Below are 10,491 nucleotides of genomic sequence, written 5' to 3'. Positions count from 1 at the left end.
GCATCAGTCTTTTCGAAGCATCTGACAAACCAATCTGTCATTCTTCAGGCTAGCACGTCATACCTAATGTGTGTCAAAGAGGACGGCTTAGAACACTGCTCTTCAGGCACCATGAGTAGAGTAGGCCACACACACACACACACACATTGGGGAATCCAATGTATTATTCACGAGTTACACAAGCATTTTTACCATGTCTCTGTTTCTATATTATTCCTGAGATTGGGTAAGGCTCTTCTATAAATCCATGCTGAGAGAGGAGAGTCTTATATCGGTGTGAATCTATAAACTATCCTGGGCCCGGCCTCAGCAGCACAGCCATGTCTCAATGGCCAGGGGATAAAGAGTCAATTATTTGGTCTTCGTGTTTGTCTTTTTCTTCCTCTCTTTATTTTTAAGAAGAAAGAATTGCATCAGGTCTGAGCAAAAAGGAAGTCATTGTGATCCCATGCGTGTGTTACGGAGACAACGCTTCGAACCTTACCTCTGCATCAGGTTGCATCTTTTCCCATCGCTTTTATTTTGCATCAATACAATTTATTACAGTCTCAAACAGGTAGCTAAAGATTTAGAGCCACAAGATCACAAACCCCGTGTTCAGATGTGTGTCTATGTTTATGGGTGCTATGTGATATATAGTGAGTACTGAATAGTATTTCCTTGACTGTAGTGATTTTGGGGGAAGTCAGCCATCTCTAATTATATACGTAAAAGACATCCTCTTGTTCTGTCACAGGGTGGTGCAGGGGAGCTGTAGACTAGCACTTATCGCCTTGTTCCCTGCGGCTGTTCCAGCAGACCTGTTAGTCAGCGTAGATAAGACCGGGTCCTGGGGCACCTCAGCTAGGTAATAGCTCCATGTGGTCCTGCGGGGCTCAGTTAGAGTGTGGCGTTAGCACCCCAAAGGTTGTGGGTTCAAATGGATGTAGCCGGAGCCACAGGGAAGCACATCTGGCTCTGTCAGCTTCACTCATACAGCATGGTTGAAATAGCTGCCAACTCCGGAGTATCATGCGGGGGAAAGACGGATGTCTTATTAAGAATGTCCTTATTTTCTTATTTCACTTTTGGTGTAGGGCTAGAGTTAAGGTTGAGGGTTAGGGTTAAACCGAGATGTGGACATGAAGCTAGGGTTAGGGTTGAACCGAGATGTGGACATGAAGCTAGGATTAGGGTTGAACTAGGATGTGGACATGAAGCTAGGGTTAGGGTTAGGGTTGAGCCGAGATGCGGACATGAAGCTAGGTTTAGGGCTAGGTTTGAACCAGGATGTGGACATGAAGCTAGGGTTAGGGTTGTGGTTGAGGCTAGGGTTAGGGTTGAACCGGGATGTGGACATGAAGCTAATGTTAGGGTTGATCCAAGATGTGGACATGAAGCTAGGGTTAGGGTTAGGGTTGAACCAAGATGTGGACATGAAGCTAGGGTTAGGGCTAGGGTTGAACCAGGATGTGGACATGAAGCTAGGGTTAGGGTTGTGGTTGAGGCTAGGGTTAGGGTTGAACCGGGATGTGGACATGAAGCTAGGGTTAGGGTTGATCCAAGATGTGGACATGAAGCTAGGATTAGGGATGAACTGGGATGTGGACATGAAGCTAGGGTTAGGGTTGAACCGAGATGTGGACATGAAGCTAATGTTAGGGTTGAACCGAGATGTGGACATGAAGCTAGGGTTAGGGTTGAACCAGGATGTGGACATGAAGCTAGGGTTAGGGATGAACTGGGATGTGGACATGAAGCTAGGGTTAGGGTTGAAACAAGATGTGGACATGATGCTCTGTGACCCTAAATCAGGGTCACAGAGTGATTATTGGTAGTCTTAAGCAAATCTACTGTGAAACAGAAGTATAGACCTCACACACGTGGTTATGGGCTTTAATAAAAGAAGACCCCTGTACCATGTCAGATATAGAATTGAAAGGTATTTAATTTTGAGTTTGCATCCCAATATTACACTTTATATACATCACAGAAGACTGAAATATAACTAAACCATTTGACATAGAAACACATGATTTTGGCCATTTTTTAATTTTTTTATAATGTTTATTAATGATCAAATTATGAAAAATATGAACATTCCACCCATGAGGCCCCTAGGTCATTTGACTGCAGGAAAGGGACACTGATGTATTGTGTGGCTGTTGGTTTAATGATTATTAATATGGCTGTTGTGTATGAGCGGATATTGCCATGTTGGCGATTTGCTCCAATTAACATTTTTAATTACAAAACAGCAAGAGCAAGGCTGGATTTTAGCCCTAGTGAGAGCATAGGGCTGATTAAACCCTGTGTTATTCATTCAGGCATTTTATTGATTCGTTCCTCATATTTGTGCAAGAGTGAGATTAAAATTAAGCAGAGTTGGGACAAAGATCCCTGTGGGTTTTGAAGCTACCTTACCGTTATTATTATTCAAACGAGCTCGTGCTAAAAGCTTCAATGATTATATTTTCTGTCATGGAAAAACACCAAATCAAATAACCATCATTTAAAAAGAGAATGCACAATCTGCTAGCTGCATCGCTGGCAGTACCCTAACTTGTTTTACGGCTGGATTCAATCAGTATCGCTCAATTGAAATTTAAAGGCAATGATCCCGCGTTAGTGGGGACTGCATTCACGGTAAATGCTGCACAGTAAACGTTGCATCGGAGATTACCTTTACATTGTAATGCGGATCTTCCGCATTACTTCCGCGATACAGATTGATTCCGGCCCGTAGTGTGAGTCACGGGTACAATCAATTGAGGACTGAACCTTTAATTTATCTATATTACGATGAATTCCCTTTTAAAAAGGGCAACTGAGTACATCCTTGTGTTGGAGAGTCATGGGAACAGAATACAGGCCCTTTTGAACAAGCTGTGAATACTGAATTCCACAATCATGAAGCTGAAGCGTACCAAAACCCTCTTCCTCCCTGTGGTCTATTAGATGTTGACAAATGCTGTTTCGGTAGGTAGGTAGGTAGGTAGGTAGGTATATATATATATATACCTTTGTAGGCCTTATGACATTTTCAAGGCCATACAATTTAGCCCTGACCTCAAAATGTTTATCATCGATAATGTTCCCCCCTGGTGTTGACAATGACATCCAACAAGGCTTTTCAAGGTCAATCAGAAAGTATTGCAACAATTACTAATCTCATCTAATCTCATGTCATTCCACCAATAGGGTGGTCTGTACGGTGGGCTCCCCCCATGTCCTCTCTCTCGTTTTCTCTCTTTCCTTCTCTCGCTGTCTCCTCTCTGTAAAAAACAGGGAGAGGAGCTCTCAGATCAAATGCTAATAGACAGTGATGATGAGTGACCTGTTTCCAATTGCCAACAGTCTGTCACTAGAGGGGCAATTCAGATATAGGAAATGTACACCTTTCCTACGCCCTTCTCAGTATTTGGTATTCAGACTTACCGTATTCAGCCACGTAACACGCTCTGCAGGTGTGGCTACCTTGTGCTCTGAATAATTTTAATTCAACTGCTGAAAACATTTACATTTACATTTACGTCATTTAGCAGACGCTCTTATCCAGAGCGACTTACAAATTGGTGCATTCACCTTATGATATCCAGTGGAACAACCACTTTACAATAGTACATCTATTTATTTTTGGGGTGGGGGGGGGGGGTTAGAAGGATTTCTTTATCCTATCCCAGGTATTCCTTAAAGAGGTGGGGTTTCAGGTGTCTCCGGAAGGTGGTGATTGAGTCCGCTGTCCTGGCGTCGTGAGGGAGCTTGTTCCACCATTGGGGTGCCAGAGCAGCGAACAGTTTTGACTGGGCTGAGCGGGAACTGTGCTTCCGCAGAGGTAGGGAGGCGAGCAGGCCAGAGGTGGATGAACGCAGTGCCCTTCTTTGGGTGTAGGGACTGATCAGAGCCTGAAGGTACGGAGGTGCCGTTCCCCTCACAGCTCCGTAGGCAAGCACCATGGTCTTGTAGCAGATGCGAGCTTCAACTGGAAGCCAGTGGAGTGTGCGGAGGAGCGGGGTGATGTGAGAGAACTTGGGAAGGTTGAACACCAGACGGGCTGCGGCGTTCTGGATGAGTTGTAGGGGTTTGATGGCACAGGCAGGGAGCCCCGCCAACAGCGAGTTGCAGTAATCCAGACGGGAGATGACAAGTGCCTGGATTAGGACCTGCGCCGCTTCCTGTGTGAGGCAGGGTCGTACTCTGCGAATGTTGTAGAGCATGAACCTACAGGATCGGGTCACCGCCTTGATGTTAGCGGAGAACGACAGGGTGTTGTCCAGGGTCACGCCAAGGCTCTTAGCACTCTGGGAGGATTTTCCAGATTTCCAGATTTTCTCATGGAGTTTTCATTGAATAGTGGTTTCAGTGCATTTATCCAAAGCCATCCCTTTAAATATGGTGTAGCTTTTAGCTAGATTTTTGTTGACAGACTCACTAGAATATATCGAGAGAATGGGTTTAGAAACTTAGGGATCAATGAAAGAAATCCATCTAAATATATGCATATTCGTCTCTGTTTTAGCACCAATTGGTAGATAAAAAAAAATACTCTTATTATGTATATTATTTAGGTTTAGGAAAGTAATTAAGAATCATAAAAAAGTTTGAAGATCCTTTACACACAAAATAAAGAAAAAGTTGGATTGATTCAACAAATATACAAAGAAATGTAAATTGAAAAAAAGTACCGCGAAATGAAGTACTGCTAGTGTGCAGTCTTTCCAGCTTCAGTTTGAAGTGATTGTGTTAGCTGTGTTGGCTAGCTCCTGTGAACAAAAGTGTCCTGATGAGAGAGCACATTTTCTATGCCAGGCTAAATTGTGCCTCATTAGCTCATTGTTATGGATGTATCCAAATAAATGTCACTAGAAAACAGTTTTAACAAATGCAAATGCAGCTACTGTTATTCTGGCTGCACTGTTTGATGTGACTGTAAATTAGCTGTAGTTGACTAGCTAGCAAGCAAGGGATAAGAACGTTGCCAGCTAGTATGACAATGGAACATTTAGAACTGACAACTGGGTCGCGTCCATAGATACAGAACAAAAAGACTGAACGACTGGTTCGCATCTCTGGCAACCGAATCGATAGAACGACCAGCCGGCTTGGGTAACAACCCTAGATTTGTGTCGGGACTATATCTTGTGGAAGGGTGAAATAGTATGAATAAATTCATCAAAATAATGTTTTTAATTAAATTATGTATATCATTATTTGAATATGTTGGTTAACCCGTTGTATGCCCTCAATATTTTGGCACAGTTTGCTGGCCCTTGACTTTTGTCTTGGGCCTAACAACACCCGTGCCAATATATCCTCCAACCACCGGCTTCTCGGGCATTATCACTTAATTATTCTATCAGCATTGTGCAATGGGGATAACAGTTCTAACTACATATAGTGCAAAAAATAAAACAAAAAATGTATGAAATGTATGCATTCACTACTGTAAGTCGCTCTGGATAAGAGCGTCTGCTAAATGACTAAAATGTAAAATGTAAATGATTCATTCAGAAAATTGGCACATTCAGTTCTTCAACCCACGGTAATGTTGGAAGATTAGTGTACATAGAATTATAATAGCAAGAATATACCCTCGTCTATTGCCTGCACTAACCATGGAACTGTGTGATGACACCGCCAAGTATTGCTTGGCTTCATTTTCATAAGCCTACATGTCTTTTTTTGTTTTATACTATTAACTTTTACTAACGATCCTCATCAACAATCACACTGGCAGTGACAGCGTTTACAGAGGAAGAAAATGAATGTAGGCTATACCAACTGAAGGGAACTAACAGTAAATTGGCAGTTGAATATGTTTGGTTATTAGGCCTACTGACGGTTGATACTGATAGTAGCTAATATCACAATGGCGCCGGAGGGGATGGCTGCCGTTTTACAGGCTCCTAACCAACTGTACTATTTTGTTCGTTTTTTTGCATTGTAACTTATTTTATACATAATGTTACTGCTACCGTCTCTTATGACCGAAAAGAGCTTCTGGACGTCAGAACAGCGATTACTCACCTCGAACTGGACAAAGATTTTTTTGTTGTTGATATGCTTCAGTTTGCTGCCATATGACTGGTTTCACGTCTCCAGCGATTATAAGGTAAAATAGACCAAGTGTAATTTATATCCACAATTCCCTTCTCCAAACAGATTACTAATTTACCTAGCTCTTATCAATAGCGCTTATCAAGTTGTAAATTACAGTGAGTGGAGAATGATGTTATTTCTATTGGAAAAAATTAAGGGGATGCTTTTTTCTCTTGAAACTGGTAGGTTCACTAGACCTCATTCATGGTTTCCTCGTGCGTAAAGGTGGTGGGATTATTAGGGAATCCGCCACACCTTTATTTATTTATTCAATCTCCACCCAAAACAAATAGCGGTTGAATAGCACGCATACTATTCTCACGCTTAAGTTCAAGGTCAGAATTAACAAGTGCATAAAAAGAGAAGGAAAAAAAACATTCCATTTACCTGCAAATAACTCGGGTTGGAATCGGCCCCAATGTGTTTAAAGAAGAGCATGACGTCAATTATAGTGTAATAAGTTATGCCTTTGCGTGACCATTTATGCTTTTATATGTACGTGTTTATGTTCAAACAGAAAACTCTTGTCATTTTTGTACAAGCACACTCACACAAACAGCATTCTTGTCTCACTAATTACATCAACAATACATTGTTTCCCATTACAATTACTTACACAAACTCTGCCATAATTTAAACAATCCTGACTCAGCCATTCACATGCATCCTCTTTCCAATTTATGCAGTGTTCTCTTGAACCACTGGAGATTTACTTAACCATGTCAGCTCAGGATTCAATTTAGCATACTTGAGTAGAGGGCCTATTTAAAGTTAATTACATGCGTAATGCAACAAGGAATAGCAGTATAATGAATCTGCTCATGTAGATAATGGGTCTAGCCTATTCTGTGGCTGAAAGACTGTTCTTGGAAATCCCCTCCACCACACACACACACACACACACACACCACTCTCCCTTGTGATGCCTTTTCAGAGGAAATGGATCGTGTCTCGGGCAGATATTTCAATACGGCATGGCCAGACTGTAAAATAGGATTTGTCGTTGTCCAGGGAATAGATGTACACATCATCTGTGACAGCCACAGCACCCTCTGTTAGTGAACTTGCAGTACAGGCACATTGAGGGGCTTTATATCATAAGTCAGTGTCAAGGGGTAGCTCAAGGAAGCAGGAGAGGTAGAGTCAAGCACAGGAGACAGTAAATTCTTGAACACACTTTTAATCCGTATGCACAAAAATAAAGTCTAAACACGGCAGGGCAGGGCGCCAAACAGATACCACGCTCCAAAACCCTTATTAGACGTCCAAAATAGGGACGCAGCCCATAAATACCTCTGCGATGATAAAACACAAAACAACCACAGGCAGAAGGGAAAAAAACCACACGTTCCTCAAGATTCCACAAACCTGACAAGGAACAATCACGCACAAACACAGACATACCTCGCTAGACTAAATAACCCCCCTACTAATAACTAAACCAAAACAGGTGCGTGCCTAACCTAGACCTAACCAACAGAAAGTGAAACAGAGGATCGATGGCAGCTAGTAGGCCGGCGACGACGACCGCCGAGCGCCGCCCGGTCGAGGAGGGGCGCCACCATCCGTCGGTGTCGTGACAGTCAGCTTCAGAACCAGCCTCAGAACCTTCTCAAGTCTAGAGGAAAGGAGCATCAGTCCTTCTCATGGCTCTGGTTTCTGCCAAAATCAGTGTCAGAGAACATTTCACAGATAATCCAATATGTTCATTATGTTCACAACTCAGGTTAAGGGAAGGTCATGGTAAGGTAAATGGTAGATCAAATCAAATGTTTTTTTGTCACATGCGCCGAATACATCAGGTGTAGTGAAATGCTTACTTACAAGCCCTTAACCAACAATGCAGTTTTAAGAAAAATACCTAAAAAAATAAGAAATAAAAGTAACAGAGCAGCAGTATAATAACAATAGTGAGGCTATATACAGGGGATACCGGGTACAGAGTCAATGTTCGGGGGCACCGGTTAGTCAAGGATGTATTGAAGTCTGTGCCAGCCAACAGATGATACCTCAGAATGGACATACACAGAGCCTAGGTTAGACATTTATGACCCCCATTGATACTATGATGAATGGGCAGGGGCGGACTTTGTGATTTGGAGGCCCAGGCAGAGGCCAGTCTGCCCCCCCCCCACCTAAAAAATACTGAAAAAATGTATTACCTTTTTAATGTACCATAAACACAACCAGTCATGATGTTTTCATCTGATTGTCAAACTAATCACATCAAAAAGTAGGTTACCTTCGCACCCAAATAATTCCAGCATCCAAACGGTGCACCGCCAAATTTCTGTCAATTTGCAAGCGGCTGAAACTATCTCACCGGAGAAAGCATCCGAGCAAGCGAAACAGCACCACAGTCTTACTATATGTAACCCATGTATCGGATGCTGTCTGGTCAAAAAGAGTATGACATGCCATACTCTTTTTGGCCAGACAGCATCCGATAAATGGGTTATGCGTACATGTCCTCTGCCTTGACGACGATGGCAGTATTATCAGCAGCACCTGTCTTTTTACTAAAGATATACATATTGTATCCCCCTAGAGCAGTGACTATCAACTAGATTCAGCCGCGGGCCGAGTTCTTCTTGAGCGGATGGTCGGGGGACCGGACCATAATTACAAATAATTTGTCAACTGTAAATTGGCCGCAAGAAGCCTAAACGGATATAATATTTAACTAAAACAGAATCATTTCAAACCTTGCTTACGTTTGTAAACAATCACATACTGTATAGCTCCTTATTATGCGTACAAATACTTTGGAACAGATTTCCAAAATTAAAATCACTTGGAGCTGATTTGCTGGTGTTTTTACAGTCTTTTATGTCCAACAATAAAATATTTTAAAATATATACAGTACCAGTCAAAAGTTTGGACACAGCTACTCATTCAATTGTTTTCTTCTTTATTTTTACTATTTTCTACATTGTAGAATAATAATGAAGACATCAAAACTATGAAATAACACATATGGAATCATGTAGTAACCAAAAAAGTGTTAAACAAATCAAAATATGTTTTAGATTAGTTTTTTAGATTCTTCAAAGTAGCCACCCTTTACCTTGATGACAGCTTTGCACACTCCTGGCATTCTCTCAACCAGCATCACCTGGAATGTTTTTCCAACAGTCTTGAAGGAGTTCCCACATATGCCGAGCTCTTGTTGGCTGCTTTTCCTTCCCTCTGCAGTCCAACTCATCCCAAACCATCTCAATTGGGTTGAGGTCAGGTGATTGTGGAGGCCAGGTCATCTGATGCAGCACTTCATCACTCTCCTTCTTGGTCAAATAGCCCTTACACAGCCTGGAGGTGTGTTTGGTCATTGTCCTTTCTAAAAACAAATGATACTCCCACTAAGCACAAACCAGATGGGATGGTGTATCGCTGTAGAATGCTGTGGTAGCCATAATTGTTAAGTGTGCCTTGAATTATAAATAAATCACCGACAGTGTCACCAACAAAGCACCCCAACACCATCACACCTCCACCTTCATGTTTCACGGTGGGAACCACACATGTGGAGATAATCCGTTCACTTATTCTGCGTCTCACAAAGACACGGCGGTTGGAACCAAAAATCTGTCATTTGGACTCATCAGACCAAAGGACAGATTTCCACCGGTCTAATGTCCATTGCTCGTGTTTCTTGGCCCAAGCAAGTCTCTTCTTATTATTGGTGTCCTTTAGTAGTGGTTTCTTTGCAGCAATTTGACCATGAAGGCCTGATTCATGCAGTCTCCTCTGAACAGTTGATGTTGAGATGTGTCTGTTACTTGAACTCCATGAAGCATTTATTTGGGCTTCAATTTCTGAGGATGGTAACTCTAATGAAATTATCCTCTGCAGCAGAGGTAACTCTGGGTCTTCCTTTCCTTTGGTGGTCCTCATGAGAGCCAGTTTCATCATAGCGCTTGATTGTTTTTGCGACTGCACTTGAAGAAACGTTCAAAGTTCTTGAAATTGTCCGGATTGACTGACCTTCATGTCTTAAAGTATTGATGGGCTGTCATTTCTCTTTGCTTATTTGAGCTGTTCTTGTCCTCATATGGACTTGGTCTTTTACCAAATAGGGCTTTCTTCTGTATACCAACCCTACCTTGTCACAACACAACTGATTGGCTCAAATGCATTAAGAAGGAAAGAAATTCCACAAATTAACTTTTAAGGTACACCTGTTAATTGAAATGGATTCCAGGTGACTACCTCATGAGGCTGGTTGAGAGAATGCCAAGAGTGTGCAAAGCTGTCATCAAGGCAAAGGGTGGCTTCTTGGAAGAATCTCAAATCTCAAATATATTTTGATTTGTTTAACACTTTTTTGGTTACTTCATGATTCCAGATGTGTTATTTCATAATTTTGATATCTTCACTATTATTCTACAATGTAGAAAATAGTAAAAATTAAG

Source organism: Salmo salar, chromosome ssa17, assembly GCF_905237065.1.
Source record: "Salmo salar chromosome ssa17, Ssal_v3.1, whole genome shotgun sequence".
In the NCBI taxonomy this organism is placed as follows: Eukaryota; Metazoa; Chordata; class Actinopteri; order Salmoniformes; family Salmonidae; genus Salmo; species Salmo salar.
The sequence above is the reverse complement of the archived record's forward strand: the minus strand, read 5'-3'. Positions refer to the sequence as shown.